Here is a 22437-nt window from a genome sequence, read left to right on the forward strand (position 1 = left end):
ATCATGATTGCTCGAGACAATGCATGCAAAATTTTTCCGGTTTTCCCATGCGTGTATTCACCCCCCCCAACTGAGTTGAGTTCCCACCCATATGTTAAAATTTACCCCCAAGTAACCAGAGATAGGAGATTATTTCTCTGTTTTTGAATCAAATTACAATCAAACCTATAGACCTTTTTTGAGCAGTAGGTCTGAGTTTGAGCTATCTGGGACAGGTGCTGTTGACCATTATTCTCCTACAGTACCTGAGTACGTTTTTCAGAATGGCTTTATGTTGTTGCAAGCTGTTGCTTATTTGTGAACCCTTTGAACTTAACAAAAAGACAAGATTACACAAGCGGGCTGAGTCTCGCAGACTGCAAACTTGTTTATTAAGGGAAAATGTTCTGCAATAGGAAATGGTGCTGACCCATCATCGTGCATGTCACAATACTGCTTCTGGTTTGGCTGTTTTAGGGATTTTTTGAATTTCATTTCAGATAGGAACTTCCTTTGTTATTGCACATCGTTAATAATGATATAGTCCAGACATTGTTCTTCTGATCATCTTACTTTGTACCTCACTCTTGGATGAATCGAATGAGGAGGTTTTAAGTGAATTATTCAGAGCAACCAGGCCTTGTGTGGAAGCATCAATATGTAACATTCCAGGGTTGTAAGTAAATCAAAATGAGCTTAAAAAAATGCTGGTCTAGTTGCAGCTTGTAGTGAGATCTGTATGTTCGATAAACTAATAATACCAAGACGAGTTGTTGAGTAGATTATGGACTTAGTTATTATGGACTAATGATTTCATTATAGATCCTTGTTTGAATTTGTTAAACTGATTATGTATGATCCTGAAACAAAATAAAAATGAAGTAATATATTACTGATTCTAATAGTGATTAACACTGGAATGTTTCCCAGTTTGGATAGATTCAGTCGGCATATATCCCTTTAAGAAACATGGCCCCGAATTTCCTAGAAGATTCCGTGTGAGGAGCAGAACCTCCTCCACCTGCCCCTTTCACGCCAGTAGAGCGATCGAGATAAGGCGTACCAGTATCCAAATGGGCACAAGTGACCTCCCCTCCTTCCCGGGAGAGTTCCAGGCCAGGGAAGGGGCCTGCAACCCTGAAAAAATTGTATTGACTGCCTTGTACTAGCACCTGCTGGCCTAATGTAAATTAGATGCCCTCTCACTGAGCGCCTAAACCCTGGCAAGGTCAGCGCTGGAGGGCAAGGTCAGCGCTGGAGGGCAAGGTCAGCGTTGGAGGGCAAGGTCACTGCTGGAGGGCAAGGTCAGCACTGGAGGGCAAGGTCAGCGCTGGAGGGCAAGGTCACTGCTGGAGGGCACCAGCAGGCGTAGTCCCAGCGGTCATGCCAGGATTGCCGCTTGTGGACTTTTTGTGGTCCATGTCTCAGTGCATAAATGCATCACCATTTTGGCAGTTGTGCACTAGTACATCATCGTGCTGCCAACTTATGCACCCAATAAATATCTCGCCTCGCTACAGGCAGATGAAAGAGACTTAAAGATTTGGGGGCTGTTTTCATCTTCAGTTCTCAATGGTTTAGCACTGCTTTAACATCCGGCTGAATCTCATTTCTCTGATTCAAACTCATTTGCATACTTATTCACAGCTCCAGTGGCAAACTCACATGGACCGAGGGATTACTCAACTGGTTAGAAAAGAAAATCGCATGTAAGGGATAGAGATAATTAAGAAGTGTCACAATGAAGGGGACAAAAATTCAAGTAGCTTTTGGAGAGATTTAAGAGATTTTTAAAAAATAATTCTTGGGATGTGAGCCTCACTGGCAAGGCTGACATTTATTGCCCATCCCCATTTGCCCTGAAAAAGTGATGGTGGGTCTTCTTAAAACTGACTGGCTTGCTAAGCCACTTCAGAGGGTTGTTAAGAGTGAACCACATTGGAGTCACGTATAGGCGAGACCGGGTAAGGAGGCAGGTTTCCTTCCCGAAACTACATAGGTGAACCAGATGGGTTTTTACAACAATCCAACAGCTTCCTGATCACTTTTTTTTTACTGATGCTAGCTTTTTATTCCCAGATTTTTAACTGAATTCAAATTCTCAAACTGCCATGGTGGGATTTGAACTCATGTTCTCTAGATCGTTAGTCCAGACCCCTGAACTATTAGTCCAATAACATAATCACTATGTTGCTTACCATACCTAACATCACCCTTTGCCATGGCTGAATTTAAAATAGAACTGCCTTGGCTAACAAAAATCAGGAGTAGGCTTGATGTGAGGAATAGTTCCACCATTTTCATTAGCCATGGCAGCTTCAGCATTTTAACCCCAATGATCTCCCTTTTCCCCTTATTCTTTATTGCCCTTACTTCCCAAGTATCGATCTCCTTTAGGGAGCAATTGGGCCTTGTCATAACTTTTTTTTTGGCTGCCAAATTGGAAACCAGCGACTTCCAAGTATCCAGGGTGCCCGCCTGAAACAGGCGTCAGGTGCCTCAAATATGCAAATAAGGCTCCTAACATCTATTTTAGGGTCCCACTCAAAATTAGTCACCAACTGAATGAAGCATGCACCAGCCACAAAAAAGCAAGTTAACTTCTTTATACTTTCGTTTCCGTGGAGACAGAAGGAGTGGAAGTGCTCATCCCGGCCCGACAAAAGTACTGTGGGCTGCTGCCGGTCCAGGCTCGCTCCGCCCCCCCACCGCCTGCAGTTCGCCTCCCCCCCCTCCCAGGAATTACATACAGGCCGGCTCGGCATCAGAACAGGCAGAACCTCCTAAGGTCCCAACCGGCGAGCTGCTTTGGGATGCTGGTTTTATTGAGATGAGGGTCCGAGGCCCAATTTCCAGTCAGCCTTGGGCTGACATCTTCGGGTGCCCATTCCAGGCGCATTTTGTGCCAGTTTCCGGCGCTACGCAAATTTCTCCCCCACAGGAACATCTGGTTTGCAAAGGCGTGTCCATAAAATGTTTTATTCCTCATTCCTCTCATGACACTTGAAATGAAAGTAAGACTTGTCAGGGTTGTCTGTTTCAGTTACAGTCATAAAAGTACTGGATACACCCAAAAGGAAGGTCAGAGGCATCATAATAAGTCTTGTCAAGCCTTTCAAACTCAAATATTGAAAGCCACAATGCACACGCATTCAAAAGTTACAGGGAGGGGAACACAATTGTAGAAACAGCCCCTTTGGTACTTCCTCCTGTTGAGTCCTGGGGAGTTCAAAACTAGAGGCCATAAATATAAGATAGTCACTAATAAATCCAATGAGGAATTCAGGAGAAACCTCTTTACCCAGAGAGTGGTTAGAATGTGGAACTCGTTACCACATGGAGTAGTTGAGGCAAATAGCGTAAATGCATTTAAGGGGAAACTAGATAAACACATGAGGGAGAAAAGAATAGAAGGATATGCTGATAGGGTGAGTTGAAGTAGGGAGGGAGGAGGCTTGTATGCAGCATAAACACTGGCATAGACCAATTGGGCTGAATGGCCTATTTCTCAGCTGTCATTCTGTCTAATTCTATGTAATTCTATGTAAAATTGGGAAATTCCCATATATGGGGGAAATGTAGGTTTAGATCAGTGTCCTATCTACTCTGCATGCAGTCTGTTTCTGAGCCAGTGTACCACGTCACAAGGCTTCTTACCGCCATCCTTCATACTTAGCTTGCCTGTTTGTAAATAAAGTATCCCTTTCTCGTAAGTAGGACAAATGGTTTTCAAGTGCTCCATGCACTAAGTGAAGATGCATCACAGCTGTTTTCTGCTATCTTTGTAAGTGTTTCCATATTCAAATCATTACAGATTTATGAGCGTGTTGATTCATTTGTAATTTGAAAATTGGAGTGCTACTAAGTGTGCTCTTCTGTTATATTGTTGTTGGTAGCAGCCTGGCCCGTTCCTGTCTTTGATGCATCAGCTGAAATTTTTATTAATTTTTCAGGATTGTAGAACTTGATAATTGGCTCTAGCTTGAGCAGAGCCTCTAAGTTTTCCCACGTTTCTTCCTGCTCATTGTTGCAGTTCTATTCAGTTGTCTTTTCTAACAGTTTTCTAAAAGGTGATATTCTTTCTGAGAGATTTGGTATGCACTTACCCAGGTAACTGACCGTACAGCTGGAAATTCGTGGGCCTGTGATCCTGGCAATTAGGCCAGGATTGTACCTCTGTTGAGAGCAGCAATTTTCCATGGTTAGGTGTGTGGTTCCCTATTTATCATGCCCCTGGCAGGTGTCTGTGCCACTAGAGATGCACCGCAGGAGCCCGTCGGTCCTAGAGGCTGCAAAATATGAAATACCGTTCCCGTCTGGGGAGGAGGGTGGGGATTGGTGCTCCCTGTAAAGTGAAAAGTTGTGCCCCCGCAGTATCCTTGTTAAGGGGACCACATTTAAATGAAAAACATATCTTATCTGGGGGTTCCTCTTTAGGGGTCCAGGCCAAGGTTCTGGCTTAGACCCCCAAGTGGCGCCCACTTACACAGGAAGTGGACTGGCAGGCCTGATCTCATCATGCACCATCTCGCTAATCCTGCTCTCAAGTTCCGACTCCTCGGCGGTGGCCCCTCATATGCCGCTGGTCTTGTAAGGGGCAAGTGGTGGTTCTGCCCTTACAAGACCAGGCAGGAAATCCCACACAGGGTGGAAAATGGTATATATTATCCTGACCCAAAATTGGCCGCACTTCTGCTGGAGTTACAATGGGAGTGAGCTGGAAAGGCCGTGGATTTTCAGCCTCCATGTCTAGGAGTATCTGCATGTCCTTGTTACACTGCGGCTGTGACATGTAGTCATAAACTGAGAGTTTCATATGGAGGGTTTAATGCCTTTATTGGTGGAGATATCAAGATCTGTTGGGTCATTGACTTCCAATACGTATTTGTCTCTATTAAGTTGTGGGTTAACTTCAGCTACTTTCCAAAGCTTGTTGTCAAGTTCCTCTTTGGATGACCTACGCACTACTATGTCATTTATCAATGTGTTGACATCGTCAATATGCTCCTATGTCATGTAGGTGGTTTTGTGATATACTTCCAGAGTAGAAGCAGCAACAACAGCAATAACTTGCATTTATATAGTGCCTTTAACATAGTAAAACGTCCCAAGGGGAATAATCAGACAAAAATTGACACCGAGCCAAAGGTGGAGACATTAGAACAGGCGACCAAATACAATGCCGAAGGAAAGCCAAAAAAAGAAATCCTTTCAAAGGAACATTGTGCGTGCATAACTTGGAAATTACTTCATTCAATTTTAAGAATAGAGGTATGGGGCTCAATTTTCAAATTAAAGAACGGGTGGGTTGGGGGCGGAAGGGGCATTGAAAATTGCCACCATTTCTGACCCGCCTCCAACCCAGCCATTTCCGGTTTTCACCGAGCTGGGAAAAGAGGCTTCAGGCCTCTTTTTTCACCAATTCCCGATTTCAAGCCCCGGGGGCCGGGATTCCCATGCCGTCTGTTGTAAGCCTTGTGAAAGGAGGCGAGAAGGCCTGAGACTAACAGGTAGGTGCCTAGAAAGGCACAGCTTGTGGGCCTGGAAGAGCTGGAGTGCACCCCCCAAGCCTAATAAGCCTACCTGCACCGACCCCCCAACAATCACGGACCCCCGATCGCAGACCCCCCACCCCGATCGTGGACCCCCTGACCCCGACCCCGATCCTCCCCCACCGAGCCCCGATCCCGATCCTCCGGCCCCCTCAACGATCGCGGACCCCCGCGGTGATCCCCGATCCCGGCAAACCCCGTGACTGACCCCCGATCCCATCAACCATGACTTGTGACCCCGTGCCAACTGACGCCCACCCATGCCCACCTATGACCACCTGTGCCCCTTGCCCTCCCATGCCCCTTGCCCACCCATGCCCCTCCCATCCATACGAACAAAGACTTACCTGCATACTTACCTGAAGATGTCCTCTCCCTGGCTGGTCTCCCGTCTGACTGAGACCAGCCTGTCAATCAGCCGGTCAGTCGGACCGGAAGCTGAACAAAAAAAAATAAAAGAAGTCCTTACATCAAAATCATAAGGACATCCGGGAAACCCGTACTAATGGGTTTCCCGACCTCAATTTGACCCCCCGCCCCCTTCCTGGCTCCATTTTAAATTCACCCCCAAAGTGTACAAAAGCAAAGAAGTTATGCTAAACCTTTATAAACACAGGTTGGGCCTCAGCTGGACTATTGTATTCAATTCTGGGCACAACAATTTAGGAAGGATGTCAAGGCCTTAGAGAGGGTGCAGAAGAGATTTACTAGAATGGTACCAGGGTTGAGGGACTTCAGTTATGTTGAGAGACTGGAGAAGCTGGGGTTGTTCTCCTTAGAACAGGAAGATTAAGGGGAGATTTGATAGAGGTGTTCAAAATCATGAATGGTTTTGACAGAGTATATAAGGAGAAATTGTTTCCATTGGCAGAAGGATCCGTAACCAGAGCCACAGATTTAAGGTGATCGGCAAAAGAACCAGCGGCGACATGAGGAGACATTTTTTTTTACGCAGTGAGTTGTTATGATCTGGAATGCACTGCCTGAATGGCCGGTGAAAACAGATTCAATAGTATCAAAAAGGAATTGGATGAATACTTGAAGGGAAAAAAATTACAGGGCTATGGGGAAAGAGCAGAGGAATGGGACTAATTGGATAGTTCTTTCAAAGAGCCGGCACAGGCATGATGGGCTGAATGGCCTCCTTCTGTGCTATACCATACTATGATACTATGAATTTCAATCATTAGAAATCTGAGGGTTCATTTAGTATGTGTGGCAAGCATAGATTTGCTGCAGGCCTTCAAAAGCTGGCTGCACAATTTCCTGTGAGTGACAGACATCTCAAGTTGGAGAAGGTAGGTGAGTTAATGAGGATTAGTGATATCAGTCACCGTAGTTTCCTTAAGCTTGTTTGATTGCCTTCAGGGGTCAGCATTAGGAATTTCCCAGTGTTTTTTCCTAAATGTTACCTAAGTTTTCTCTCTTACCTCTCCCAGGAGATTGCTTGACAATGAGGAAGATAGAGGTTTTGGGATCAGTATAAAATAGGTTTTTGAGAAATGGCAAATATCGTTGCATAACCCACTTTTTTTGGTCTAAGTTCTACTTGACTGAACTTGGTGTGTCACCCTGAGGCTACTCTCATGTTAGATAAAGTTTTGACTGCCATGAGATTAGGCCGGAAATTGCTCCTAAAATAATGGTGAGCCTAACAGTGCTCACTGTTATTAATGGGCAAATCAAAGAGCAAGTTCCAGCGACCGCACACACCCAGTCAAAGGCGCAAATCTGGAACTTGCTCTTCCTGGTTCCTTGCTGATCTGACAGCTTCGCGTTAAAGGGATATTGCAGGCAGGAATCAATGGACCGGCGGGAACTTGCTCTCCTGCCCAGCTGGAAACTAACTAATCTCTCCAGCAAAAAGGTACGCTGAGTTATACCGAGTTTAAACTAACTTTTAATGGCATGGTAAGTATTAATAACTGCCAAACAACCTCTCTGGCACTGAAAATTAACTTTTAAAAATGTGGAGTCTCATTACATTTTAAAAGTTTTTGGACATTAAAAAAAGTTTTTAATTTTAATTTTTTTACTTTTTCTTTCCGTCTCTTTTAATCTTACCCTCTCTTTATTTTGCGTTCTCTATCTGATTTTATAGTACATTTACTAATCTTATCTGACACTTCCTGGTTGGTGAATGAGCATCACTTCCTGGTTCTCACAGCATGGCTTGCTTCAATTGATTAGTAGAGGGGACGGAGAGATCCTTTCCTCCTTTCACAGCTCAGCGAAGTCTGGGAATGATTGCTGCACTTCTTGCAGGTCTCAATTAAAACAAATTGGCGCCAGAAGCCCTTGAAAAATTTGTGGGTGAGTTAGTTACTTACAAGCAGTGGATGACGTCCGTTTGTCGCTCAGTGTAATCTCCGATCCATTGTTTCTGAGACAGATGAAATTTGCTCTAAAGGTAAGGAGGCCACGTATTGATTCTGTCTGGCGACAGTGATCAGATGTTACTAATGGATGCCAAACCACCGTGGAGGATTCAGAGCCAAATTTTATAATCACTACATTAACACCAGTGCTATTTTGGGACTTCTGGTTTAGATTTGAAGGGTCTGTACGGTTATGTTTCAAATAAATGTGTAGTGTAAGCACCACATGGACAGTGAATGCATTCTAGCACATGCAATCAGTCACATATTATACAAGGTTGCACTGGGAGCATGGAGCTTCATTGGTGGCAGGTGTGGGGCCCCAACATCGGCCCTGGTGCTTCAGTTAATATTGAAGTGTTGTTCTTTTATAGGCAGCGAGCATTTATCTATTTCCACATTGATGACCTTGTATACTTTTCCCCCTGTGCATTTAAGTCATTTTGCTAAAGCCTTCACTTTGTTAAGCGAGACTTTCTTGAAGTCTGGCCTATTATTGCTATATCACAAGTTGCAGCTAACAAATTTGGGAGGATGGTAGTCCCTGTCTGTTCCCATAGTCCAGGAATTAGAGGACCAATTCATAGGCTGACAAAATATTCAGGTCCATTGACACCTCAGGCATTATGTTTGCTGCTGTCTGTAACCCAGCATCCATGTTAACAGACCATGAAACATCCTCCTGGGTATATCAGAAGAAATCAGTCTTCACCATCTCCACTTCACCACAAAGGGAAAGATCCAGCTAAGCCACCTGCTACAAGCTGACTTCAGAAAATTTCAATGGGTAATTTTCCACTTTGCCGCCTGGGCAGTAATCTGGCAGAATGGATCGCCTGCCCTTTATAGAACCCGTCTGATTTTTGTTCTAATGATTTTAAAGGAACAAAAATCGGGCGGGTTTTACAACGGGCAGTTCTACCGCCCAGGCGACGAAGATAAAAATGAACCCCTTCACCTCACAGTTGTGAGGCTCATTATGGCATCACAGGCCCACCACAGGAGATAGCCCACAGATACGCCAATCTGCAGTTCGTGCATTTATAAATCAAGTGACTGATGCCATGTTTGCTGGGGAAGCACCTTTAGCAATTCCCCAGTGGAAATTTACCACCTAACAGGCTTCCCAAGAGTCCAGGTTATCAATGAAAAATATGTGGCCATCAGTGTTCAAATGCGTAGAGGAAGGGGTACTACTCCATGTTGGCCACAGGAATATGCTCCTGAACATTAATCCAAGTTATCCAAGGACCAACCATGATGCTTTTATTATATAGCAGATAGCGTTGCCTGCATTATTTGAAGATCCTGAGACAATGAAGACTACCCTTTGCAGTCATGGCTCATGACCCCAATTAGAAACCCCCAACAAGAGCAGAGCGCAGATACAATGAGGCCCTCGCCACCACCCACATGACTGAAGAACACACCATAGTGACGCTGGAGCAATGTTTCAGCTGTTGGCATCACACAGCCACTGTATGCTTTGTGCTGCAAGATTCTGCCATCCCAAGAAGGATAAGCAGATAATGAAGAAGTCAGCAGGGCTGCAGGCCCACAGAATGAGGCGCACAAGCAGAGAGATTGGTGCAGAACTACTCCCAGTAATGGATACATCATGCCATGACCTACTTTGTTTGTGCTATGAAAGCAGGCAAGGGGGCTGTCAGCTTCAGTTATGCAGGGACAGCTGCATGGTAAAAAGTGGTGGAGCAGGTGAATGCAGTATCTGAAGTTAAGATGAGGAAGGAACACCCTCAAGAAGCTTGCCAAGGTACATGGCTCCTCTACTTATCTGTTAGTGGTGGTATGCAATGGCATACCTGTAACACACACACTTTCACCTTCATCAGCTGCATACTTACCTAGAGCCCCTTCATGGTTGGTGGGTGGGCCCATTGAAGACTCCCTCAGTACCCACTTACATGTGTGTTCAAACATTCCAGTTTATGGAAGCAAGATAACCAATAACTAATTGCTTAGCTCTGATAGGCCTCATGAAACAGTCAGTTATTACTGTCTTCTCATTGCAGGCCAAGGAAGTCCACAGCAGAAGGTAGAAACTGAAAACTGGAGGTGGCTCTCCAAATCATCACATATATTTGCCTTCATGAGGTAACCCCGAAGCTTGCTGATGTTCCTGCCAAAGGAGATAATAAGTTACCCTCATCCCACAAGCCCTCGATGATATCCAGCAGCCAGCTGCATCACTTCCTTCTCCCACGAGGGTAGCATTTAGAAGGAGCACTAGATTACAGCAACAACAACTTGCATTTATATAGCATCTTTAAGATAATAAAATGTCCCAAGGTGCTTCAAAAGACCATAATCAGTCAAAATTTCACACCGAGCCAAAGAAGGAGACATTAGGACAGGTGATCAAAAGCTCGGTCAAAGAGGTAGATTTTAAGGAATGTCTTTAAGGAGCAGAGAGAGGTGGCGAGGTGGAGAGGTTTAGGGAGGGAATTCCAGAGCTTAGGGCCGAGACGGCTGATGGCACGCCTGCTAATGGTGGGGCGAAGGAAGTGGGGGATGCGCAAAAGGCCTGAGTTGGAGGAACACAGCATTCTCAGAGGTTTGTAGGGCTGAAGGAGGTTACAGAGATACAGAGGTTACAGGGATAGAGAGGGGCGAGGCCATGGAGGGATTTGAACACAAGGATGAGAATTTTAAAATTGAGGCATTGGTGGACCAGGAGCCAGCAAGCACAGGGGTGATGGGTGAACAGGACTTAGTACGAGTTAGGATACGGGCAGCAGAGTTTTGGATGACCTTAAGTTTATGGAGGGTGGAAGAAGGGAGGCCGGCCAGGAGAGCATTGGAATAGTCGAGTCTGGAGGTAACAAAAACATGCATGGGAGTTTCAGCAGCAGATGGACTGGAGTGGGGTGGAGATGGGCGATATTATGGAGGTACAAGTCGGTGGTCTTGGTGATGGAGAGAATATGGGGTCGGAAGCTCAGCTCAGGGTCAAATAGGATTCCAAGAGTGCAACCAATCTGGTTCCGCCTGAGACAGTGGCTATAATGTTAATATGCTGGCTGTTTTCTCAAAAGGCAGTCACTGTGTTTCGGACGATTTTAGATAAATAGCCAATGCTATTTACACATCCCAGTTTACATTCCATTAAAATATTAAATTTAAAAGAGTAGTTATTAAAATATAACCAATGCTATGATTGGCATGTTACTATAAAGATCTTTAAATTCTCGGTTGGGATTATCTTGCTTTTCCTTCATAAAACTAACCTCTGTTCTGAATGTGAGTTTTTGTTAAATTTTCTTTCTGTGCAATGCTCCGTGTTTTTTTTAAGGACAGTCCTTAATAAGCCTGTAACAAAGAATTTTTCTGTTAATTTCATTGCACACATTTTATGATGGGTATACAACTCTGAGATGTGAGAGAAGCAAACCTTTTTCTTCTGTTACTGCTGTCTGTTGGTCTTACTCCCCTGTTTACGTGTGTCTACTTTTTCATTCAACATAACACCCAAAGGAAATACACCAATAACGCAAAACAGTTTGAACATAAGACTCACAGGGTTTTTAAAAAAAATATTTTCAACATTTATTTTACCTCTGATTTTCACCCAAGAGATGTAACATGGTGGTGTGACACAGGGCTCAGTGTTGGGTCCCTTGCTGTTTGTGGTATATATTCATGATTTGGACTTAAATGTAGGGGGCTTGATTGGCAAATTTGCATACGACACAAAAATTGGCTGTGTAGTTGATAGTGAAGAGGATAGCTGTAGACTCCAAGAAGATATCAAAGGGTTGGTGGAGTGGGTGGAAAAGTGGCAAATGGAGTTCAACCCGGAGAAGTGTAAGGGAGGGCAAACAGTAAAAGGGAATACACAGTAAATGGGAATATATTGAGAGGGGCAGAGGAAGTGAGAGACCTTGGAGTGCATGTGCACAGGTCCATGAAGGTGGTAGTACAGGTAGATAAGGTTGTGAAGAAGGCATATGGAATGCTCTCCGTTATGTTTTTTTATATTCGTTCATGGGATGTGGGCGTCGCTGGCAAGGCCAGCATTTATTGCCCATCCCAAATTGCCCTTGAGAAGGTGGTGGTGAGCCGCCTTCTTGAACCGCTGCAGTCCGTGTGGTGAAGGTTCTCCCACAGTGCTGATAGGAAGGGAATTCCAGGATTTTGACCCAGCGACGATGAAGGAACGGTGATATATTTCCAAGTCAGGATGGTGTGTGACTTGGAGGGGAACATGCAGGTGGTGTTGTTCCCATGCGCCTGCTGCCCTTGTCCTTCTAGGTGGTAGAGGTCGCGGGTTTGGGAGGTGCTGTCGAAGAAGCCTTGGTGAGTTGCTGCAGTGCATCCTGTGGATGGTGCACACTGCAGCCACAGTGCGCCGGTGGTGAAGTGAGTGAATGTTTAGGGTGGTGGATGGGATGCCAATCAAGCAGGCTGCTTTGTCCTGGATGGTGTCGAGCTTCTTGAGTGTTGTTGGAGCTGCACTCATTCAGGCAAGTGGAGAGTATTCCATCACACTCCTGACTTGTGCCTTAATGCTAAAGGGATCAAGGGATATGGGGAAAAAGCAGGAACAGGCTACTGAGTTAGACGATCAGCCAAGATCATTTTGAATGGCGAAGCAGGCCTGAAGGGTCGAATGGCCTACTCTTGCTCCTATTTTCTATGTTTCTATGTAGATGGTGGAAAGGCCGAGGTATAGATTACAAAAGCAGGGATGTAATGATGGAACTGTATAAAATGCTGGTAAGGCCACAGCTGGAATATTGTCCGTAGTTAAGGTCACCACATTACAGGAAGGACGTAATTGCTCTGGACAGAGTGCAGAGAAGATTTACGAGAATGTTGCCAGGGCTAGAAAATTGCAGCTACGAGGAGAGATTGGATAGGCTGGGGTTGTTTCCCTTGGAGCAGAGGAGGCTGAGGGGTGACTTGATTGAGGTGCACAAAATTATGAGGTGCCAAGATAGAGTAGACAGGAAGTACCTGTTTCCCTAGCGGAGAGTTCAAGAACTAGAGGACATAGATTTAAGCTGCTTGGCGGAAGGATTAGAGGGGACATGAGGAAAAACTTCTTTACCCAGAGGGTGGTGGGTGTATGGAATTTGCTGCCCGAATTGGTGGTAGAGGCAGGGACCCTCAACTCTTTTAAAAAGTACCTGGACCTGCACCTAAAGTGCTGTAAGCTGCAGGGCTACGGACCGGGTGCTGGAAGGTTGGATTAGAATGGGCACCTGGTTGTTCTTCGAGCCGGTCTGGGCACGATGGGCCGAATGGCCCCCTTCTGTGCTGTATCTTTTCTATGGTTCTATGGTTCGAAGATCCCCCTATCTACATCAAGATTTCATTTTAAAATAAAAGTTAAGAATTCCCAAGAAATTTGGCTAAAAAAGCTTCAAAATACAAAGATCCTCAAACTTTCTACATACAGTTTCTCAGACAGTATAGGCACACGCTTACTTAACAAAAGAGAATGCTTTTGTGATGGGGTAAAGGCTGTTAAATCAACTATTCTTATGTTTAGCTTTGATGGAGCCACTTGATGTTTGGGTAAGGATGCCCAATCATTTCTGGATACAAAGTGGGATAATATCTAGTCCTCCAGTGTTGAGCTAATTATAATCAATGTAGTATAATGAATATACTAAAGTGATGAAAATCAGCTTACTATTTGGTTACAAATATTTGAGTCATGTTATGCTTTGATAATTTGATTGTGTCAACATAATATGTAATGTTATTTGTTGTTACAGCTTTATTTAGTAGGAACTTAAACAGATTTGTATGGCTTGGCATTAGTCTAATAAAATAAAATACTTTTTATTGAATATTCAAACAGCTTTTTTAATGTTAATGAGAATGAAGTTAAAATAAAACAATGTTTTAGATCTATTTTGTAACACTATTATTTACAATAAAGAGAGAAAGCATTATAAATATTGATAGCTGCAAATAACAAACATTGATTTAACTCAAACAGATCTATTTTTGTGTTTACGTCTTTCTTAAATCTGAAAGTTCAGTTTTTAAACAAAATGCATTTTTATAAACACAACTTACAGAACACTGTCTTTGGTCTTTGAACTAAATCAAACCCTGTTAGAATGTTATTAGCAAAAGCAGATGCTTTTTTCAGTCTCCAAGATTGTTACATTAATGTTCTGATATGGACAAATGATAGGCCCTATCATGCAAAGCTTACTCATTCCTTTTCACTACTCAAATGGTAATTGGTGAAGGAGCAGTTGACACAAGAGGCTATGACAGTCTCATTTACCAGAAATCAGAAACTGATCTGAACAGAAACAGAGGCACATGAACCGTAGGATGGGAAACAGGAGACAAACATACAAACAAGTGTCCCTGATTCTACGATCAGGATAAAGGAGCTGATTTTTAGCAATATAAAAGTGGGGAAGCCAGTACGCAAACGATACTCTCCGATATTCTGAGTTAAACAAGTGCATACATGCCAACCTAAATAACTAGCAAAAGCTGACCCACAGCTTCCAAAAAAGCTGACAACTGAAAAATGGCCCTGGCATGTGAAAACAAGTAGTTCATTGGGCTTTGTAACTTAAGCTGTAGATAGAGCAAACACTCCTTCAATTGTTTTGGAGGAAACAATGTAAGTACACAGACGCCTGAAAAGGGAAATCCAAAGGGTGAAGGCACAAAATTGGTGGTTCGTTTCTGGAGGGGGTGGAGGGCATGTGCCAGGGCTTGTGACTCAGAAACTTTTTATCGGTAGTAATTGGACCTCATTACGCCAGTTTTACGGGCATAAAATGGGCGCAATGAGGGCCAATTTCGGAAATCAAATTTCGATATTGAGTCAGGCCATTTTTCAGGAGTACAAACGGCCAATCTAAATCAGTCATTAGAGGCCTTGCATATGTATGTGAGGGGCCTAATGCCTGTTTTAGACCTCTTTGCAGAAATTGGATTGCGATGAGTGGAACAGGTGACAGGGCCTGTTTTCTTAGGATTCTTCAGAGGCTGCTGTGGCCAACAACAAATAGTAATTATTTTTTTGCAAAAATTTTCAAAAAAATGTTGCTGTGGACCCAGGAGGCAGAGGAATGCTCCCCCCAACTCCCCAGTACTCGCATTTGGGCGCTCCGTCGCCCCCTGGGACTTGCCTTAAGGCTGCCGACATTCACCTATTTAAAAAGGGCAAGCTGCCTGTGTAGGCGCAACCTGCCAGCAGCTCATCCAAATCATGTAAATGAGACCTGAGGCCAATTTTGGGCCAACGTCTGACATCCTGGGCCATAACCAATTTTTACCCCTCAATTTTACATTAAAAATTATGCATTCCGTTTCATTTTAAGTACTTCTATACGTAGCAATTAATGGAGTAAAAATTAATCTGTGCCTGTTTTCAGTGCAAACAGTGTGTGCCTGAACAGAGGGGGCTGAGGCCGTCTTGAAATTGGGCCTTCGGCCTCATTTATATCTTCTGGGCAAGCTGCTAACACCTGAAACGCCTACACAGGCAGCTCGCCCCATGAGAAAATGAATTTGCGGCCCTCAGGTAAGTTCCAGGTGTAGAGTTGGATCGAGCAACAGGGGAAGGGGGAGTGATTGCCAGGACTGTGGAGTCAGGGAGGGCACTCCTTCTTCTCCTGGCTTCACAGAAAAGGTTTTTGTTCAAATATTTACCCTTAGCTGGTGGCCACGAAAGCCGCTGAAAAATCTTGAACGGAGCAGAGCAGTCCCGCTCAACGAGAACAAATCTTTTAGAGGGATCCATCAATAGGCGTTAGGTCCCTTACTAACATATTTAAGGGGCCTATCGCCTGTTTTAGACATCCACCCGTGACACCTAAAAAATGGCCCCGACAAATTTAGTAGTGGGATCAATGCCTGTGCAGATTGGGTGCAGACAATCCAATTGCTACATTGGTATGCTTTGCACCCATTTTACGCCTGAATAGATTTTTAAAAGATTTTTATAGATTAAAAAAAAGGAAAATCAATAGCGATGAACCAAGGGGATAATGAGAGTGTGGAACTTAAAGTAATTAATATTAGTAAAAAGAAAGTACTGGGGAAATTAATGGGACAAAAGCCAACAACCCCCCTGGACCTGATAGCCCAAATCTTGGGTTTTAAAAGAGGTGGCTGCAGAGATAGTGGATGCATTGGTTTTGATCTTCCAGAATTCCCTAGATTTTAGAACGGTCCCCATGGATTGGATGGTAGCAAATGTAATCCCGCTATTCAAGAAAGGGGGGAGAGAGAAAACAGGGAACTACAGGTCAGTTAGCCTGACATCAGTAATAGGGAAAATGCTAGAAACTATTATTAAAGACGTAGTAACAGGGTACTTAGAAAATCATAATATGATTAGGCAGAGTCAACACTGTTCTATGGAAGGGAAATCATGTTTGACAAATCTATTAGAGTTTTTTCAGGGTGTAACTAGCAGGGTAGATAAAGGGGAACCAGTGGATGTAGTATTAAAAGGCATTCGATAAGGTAAACATCCCCATCCTCAATGATGGCGGAGTCCAGCATGTGAGTGCAAAAGACAAGGCTGAAGCGTTTGCAACCATCTTCAGCCAGAAGTGCCGAGTAGATGATTCATCTCGGCCTCCTCCTGATATCCCCACCATCTCAGAAGCCAGTCTTCGGCCAATTCGATTCACTCCACATGATATCAAGAAACGGCTGAGTGCACTGGATACAGCAAAGGCTATGGGCCCCGACAACATCCCGGCTATAGTGCTGAAGACTTGTGCTCCAGAACTAGCTGCACCTCTAACCAAGCTGTTCCAGTACAGCTACAACACTGACATCTACCCGACAATGTGAAAAATTGCCCAGGTATGTCCTGTCCACAAAAAGCAGGACAAATCCAATCCGGCTAATTACCGCCCCATCAGTCTACTCTCAATCATCAGCAAAGTGATGGAAGGTGTCGTCGACAGTGCTATCAAGTGGCACTTACTCACCAATAACCTGCTCATCAATGCTCAGTTTGGGTTCCGCCAGGACCACTCGGCTCCAGACCTCATTACAGCCTTGGTCCATACATGGACAAAAGAGCTGAATTCCAGAGGTGAGGTGAGAGTGACTGCCCTTGACATCAAGGCAGCATTTGACCGAGTGTGGCACCAAGGTGCCCTAGTAAAATTGATTATGGGAATCAGGGGGAAAACTGTCCAGTGGCTGTAGTCATACGTAGCACAAAGGAAGATGGTAGTGGTTGTTGGAGGCCAATCATCTCAGCCCCAGGACATTGCTGCAGGAGTTCCTCAGGGCAGTGTCCTAGGCCCAACCATCTTCAGCTGCTTCATCAATGACTTTCCCTCCATCATAAGGTCAGCAATGGGGATGTTCGCTAATGATTGCACAGTGTTCAGTTTCATTCGCAACCCCTCAAATAATGAAGCAGTCCGCGCCCACATGCAGCAAGACCTGGACAACATCCAGGCTTGGGCTGATAAGTGGCAAGTAACATTCGCGCCAGACAAGTGCCAGGCAATGACCATCTCCAACAAGAGAGTGTCTAACCACCTCCCCTTGACATTCAATGGCATTACCATTGCCGAATCCTCCACCATCAACATCCTGGGGGTCAACATTGACCAGAAACTTAACTGGGCCAGCCACATAAATACTGTGGCTGCAAGAGCAGGTCAGAGGCTGGGTATTCTGCGGCGAGTGACTCACCTCCTGACTCCCCAAAGCCTTTCCACCATCTACAAGGCACAAGTCAGGAGTGTGATGGAATACTCTCCACTTGCCTGGATGAGTGCAGCTCCAACAACACTCAAGAAGCTTGACACCATCCAGGACAAAGCAGCCCGCTTGATTGGCACCCCATCCACCACCCTAAACATTCACTCCCTTCACCACCGTGGCTGCAGTGTGTACCATCCACAGGATGCACTGCAGCAACTCGCCAAGGCTTCTTCGACAGCACCTCCCAAACCCACGACCTCTACCACCTAGAAGGACAAGGGCAGCAGGCACATGGGAACAACACCACCTGCACGTTCCCTTTCAAGTCACACACCATCCCGACTTGGAAGTAAATCGCCGTTCCTTCATCGTCGCTGGGTCAAAATCCTGGAACTCCCAACCTAACAGCACTGTGGGAGAACCTTCACCAGACGGACTGTAGCAGTTCAAGAAGGCAGCTCACCACCACCTTCTCAAGGGCAATTAGGGATGGGCAATAAATGCTGGCCTTGCCAGTGACGCCCACATCCCATGAGCGAATACAAAAAGTGTCGCATGAAAGGTTGTTACACAAGGTTTGGGCTCATGGAATTGGGGGTAATATATTGGCATTGATTGAGGATTGGTTAACGGACAGAAAACAGAGAGTAGGGGTAAACGGGTTATTTTCGGGTTGGCAGGTTGTAACTAGTGAGGTGCCGCAAGGATCAGTATGTGGGCCTCAGCTGTTCACAATCTATGTTAATGACTTAGATGAGGGGACCGAGTGTAATGTATCCAAGTTTGCTGATGATACAAAGTTAGGTGGGAAAGTAAGCTATGAGGCCGCAAAGAGGCTGCAAAGCGATATAGACAGGTTAAATGAGTAAGCAAGAAGTTGGCAGATGGAGTATACTGTGGGGAAATGTGAAATTATCCACTTTGGTAGGAAGAATTGAAAAGCAGAATATTTTTTTAAAAGGCGAGAGAATATTTTTTTTAAAAGACTAAGAAATTTTGGTATTCAGAGGGATTTGGGTGTCCTTGTACACAAATCGCAGAAAGTTAACATGCAGGTACTGCAAGCAATTAGGAAGGCAAATGGTACGTTAGCCTTTATTGCAAGGGGGTTTGAGTGTAAGAGTAAGGAGCTCTTGCTGCAATTATATAGGGCTTTGGTGAGACCTCACCTGGAATACTGTGTACAGTTTTGGTCTCCTTACCTAAGGAAGGATATACTTGCTTTACTGGGGGTGCAACGAAGGTTCACTGGATTGATTTCTGGGATTAGAGTATTGTCCCATGAGGAGAGATTGAGTAGAATGGGTCTATATTCTCTGGAGTTTAGAAGAATGAGAGGTGATCTCATTGAAACATATAAGATCCTGAGAGGGCTTGACAGGGTCATAGAGTCATAGAGTCATAGAGTCATACAGCAAGGATAGAGGCCCTTCGGCCCATCGTGTCCGTGCCAGCCATCAGCCCTGTCTACTCTAATCCCATATTCCAGCATTTGGTCCGTAGCCTTGTATGCTATGGCATTTCAAGTGCTCATCCAAATGCTTCTTGAATGTTGTGAGGGTTCCTGCCTCCACAACCCTTTCAGGCAGTGAGTTCCAGACTCCAACCACCCTCTGGGTGAAAAAGTTCTTTCTCAAATCCCCTCTAAACCTCCCGCCTTTTACCTTGAATCTATGTCCCCTTGTTATAGAACCCTCAACGAAGGGAAAAAGCTCCTTAGTATCCATCCTATCTGTGCCCCTCATAATTTTGTACACCTCAATCATGTCCCCCCTCAGCCTCCTCTGCTCCAAGGAAAACAAACCCAATCTTCCCAGTCTCTCTTCATAGCTGAAGCGCTCCAGCCCTGGTAACATCCTGGTGAATCTCCTCTGCACCCTCTGAATCTCCTCTGCACCCTCTGATACTGAGAGGCTGTTTCCCCTGGCTCGAGAATCTAGAACTGGGGGTCGTAGTCTCAAGATAAGGGGTTGGCCATTTAGGACCGAGATGAGGAAAAATTTCTTCACTCAGAGGGTTGTGAATCTTTGGAATTCTCTCCCCCAGAGGGCTGTGGATGCTCAGTTGTTGAGTATATTCAAGACTGAGATCGACAGATTTTTGGACACTGAGGGAATCAAGGGATATGAGGATAGGGCGGGACAGTGGAGTTGAGGTAGTATATCAGCCATGATCTTATTGATTGGTGGAGCAGGCTCGAGGGGCTGTATGGCCTACTCCTGTTCCTATTTCTTATGTTCTTAATGTGACATTTGGATTTTCAACCTACCAACCAGATCATCAATCCCCCAACAGTCGACTCAACAGCAACTCTCCCACACCCAGCTCCCCCACTTGCCCATTTACAGAGGAAAACTGCATCCTGCAGACCCAGTTCATGGAAACACTGTGCCTCATGCAACTTTCCACTCTCTTACAGACACACTGGCAGTGAAAATCATCTTGGGCATTGGGCAAAACGGGAGATAGCGAATCAACAGCCCATTTTACATTCTGAGAAATGGAAACCAATAGAAAAGAATATCGGTCAGAGTGTAAAACAGGCTGCCAATTCGCTATCTCCTGTTTTGCTCAACGTTCAAGATGAACTTCACCCCCCACTTTCTCCTCTCCTAATCCTCCCAGTTCAGACTGGCACTCTTCGCCCTCTATCCTCTCAACCTGCCACTTTTCTGTCCTGCAACCTAGATCACACTGGTACTCTTCCCTCTCTTTTCCCCAAATTGCCACCCTTCCCCTGCTCAGTTATTGCTCGCACACCCCACCCCCCCCACCCCTGCTCAGTTATTGCTCGCACACCCCACCCCCGCCCCCACCCCTGCTTCAGTTATGGCGGCAATCTTTTCCCTCCCTCTCCACTTTATGCTGGTACTCTTCTACCCCCTCAGTTAATGCTGGCAATTTCCTTCCTCCCCCACCCAAGGCTCCCAGCTTCTGCTGCGTTCACCTTCACTTCTCCCTCCCTCTCCACTTCATTGCCTTCCATTTTCTCCCTTCCCTTTTCCTATCTAGTCATCAGGGGAAAAATTCGATAGGGGTCGTTTTTGGGCGCAGATACCATGATGTGCTGTTACCCCACACCCAATGACCCCTGCGGAGGCAGGACACAAATTTGGACCCATCCAAGGACTTACCTGCAATCAGCCTTCCTTTCCAGGCCTTGTACGTGGAATCAATGCAATTTGCACTTTCCACTACCAGGGGCAGCTCAATCTCTTAAAGGGAGGATGGTTCTTCGAAATCTCTTAAAGGTAGCTAGTACCTATTATTTGCTGAAAATAACAGTCTACTGTCTGCACGGAGATCAGATGTCGCACACGTAAAACACAGATGCAGGTCCCATCCCTATATTTACACACTGATGAGTTTTGTTAAAACATTGAATAAAGGTTGCACACTACTTAATCCCACATCCTCCAATCTGCCGATCTGAGTTGGTACCAGGCCTGCGAGAGTTCATGCACCAAAGTTCTCTGCTGATGCACTAGAGACCTTGGTGCAAGAGGTGGACAGGAGGGGTGGGGGGGGGCTGGCAAGAGGCCCTCCATACATACATCCAAATGGCAGTGGGGGATGAAGTCAATGCCAGGCACACAGCATCATGAACATGGATGCAGTGCAGGAAGAAGTTCAATGTTTTGACATGAGTGAGGTCAACTGTCAAGTGGTGTCTCCTACCAACTGCTCCACGCACTACGCCCCCATCCCCCACATACCAACAAACTCACTCTTTCCGTCAGTACTCAACTCTTCCAACCGGATGCTTCCTCTCACCCTTACACATTACCACTGTTTCAAGCCGCCCACCCACAACTCACAGGCCACACACACTGGCAGCTATTCAACCATGACAGGCACATCACCCAAACACACGTCCCGCTTTCTTGCAGGAGAAGATGGCGCATATCAGGAGGCAGCAAGTGGCAGTGGCATTTAGCCCCTCGAGCTAGTTCTGCCATTCAATGAGATCATGGTTGGCCTGTGACCTAACTCCATATACCCGCCTTAGCCCCATATCTCTTAATACCCTTGGTTCACCGAAATCTATCAATCTCAGATTTAACATTCACAAGTGAGCTAGCATCAACTACTATCTGCAGAAGAATGTTCCAAACGTCTCCCACTTTTTGTGTGCAGAAACATTTTCTAACTTCACTCCTGCACGTCCTGGCTCTAAATGTTAGGCCATGTCCCCGCGTCCTAGTATTCAAGTTTAGGAGACCTACATAAACAGTTACAAATGTCTCGGCAGCCAGAAGCAATAATCCAGCCGCTCATCTGTAAATGCTGCATGGTCCCTTTAAATAGCACCGGTGGGCAGTCCTCCAGGCACTTTAAGACACGTTCAGATGGTCGGGGTTAAGACTGTGCGTTGAGTTGAGTGTGAAGTCCCAAAATGGTGTCTATTACTTTAAATCAGCGTTGCACACTGAATGAATCCATTTTCTCCCTACTTTACATGATTTCAGCGTTCATTATCTGCGCCTGCGCTAACTCCTATACCAAAATGGCATCTGGCACACATCATGCTGGAAACATGCGTGCGCATCCAAGACTCCATCTTGGATGTCAGAGAGGCCGTGTAGCGCCGAAACGATGGGCGCCACACGGCCCAATTTCATGCCAATAGATTCCACTCTTCTTATATTGCCAATCATTCCCCCATCTCTTCATTACCATCCATTTCCACCTCCCCTTCCTCTTCATTACCATCCACTTCCCTTCCCCTCTTCTTCATTACCATCTATTTCCTCCTCTTTCCCTTTATTGTTTTCTGTCCCTCCCTTCTCACAGCCCCACGCTTACCTGAGTTCTGCTGTTAATGGAGATGATCCAGCTGCTTA

General features: G+C 45.3%; 1 protein-coding gene across 1 annotated transcript in view; it reads left to right on the forward strand.

Moving 5' to 3' along the window:
- The first annotated feature begins 531 nt into the window (after window positions 1–531).
- LOC137327071 (uncharacterized) overlaps window positions 532–22437 on the forward strand; it is a 323001-nt gene continuing 301095 nt past the window's right edge. Inside the window, exon 1 of the mRNA XM_067992511.1 lies at window positions 532–655. The gene's annotated coding sequence lies outside the window, so the exon portion shown is untranslated. The remainder of the gene's footprint in view (window positions 656–22437) is intronic.

Source organism: Heptranchias perlo, chromosome 1 (genome assembly GCF_035084215.1).
Source record: "Heptranchias perlo isolate sHepPer1 chromosome 1, sHepPer1.hap1, whole genome shotgun sequence".
NCBI classification, from domain to species: Eukaryota; Metazoa; Chordata; class Chondrichthyes; order Hexanchiformes; family Hexanchidae; genus Heptranchias; species Heptranchias perlo.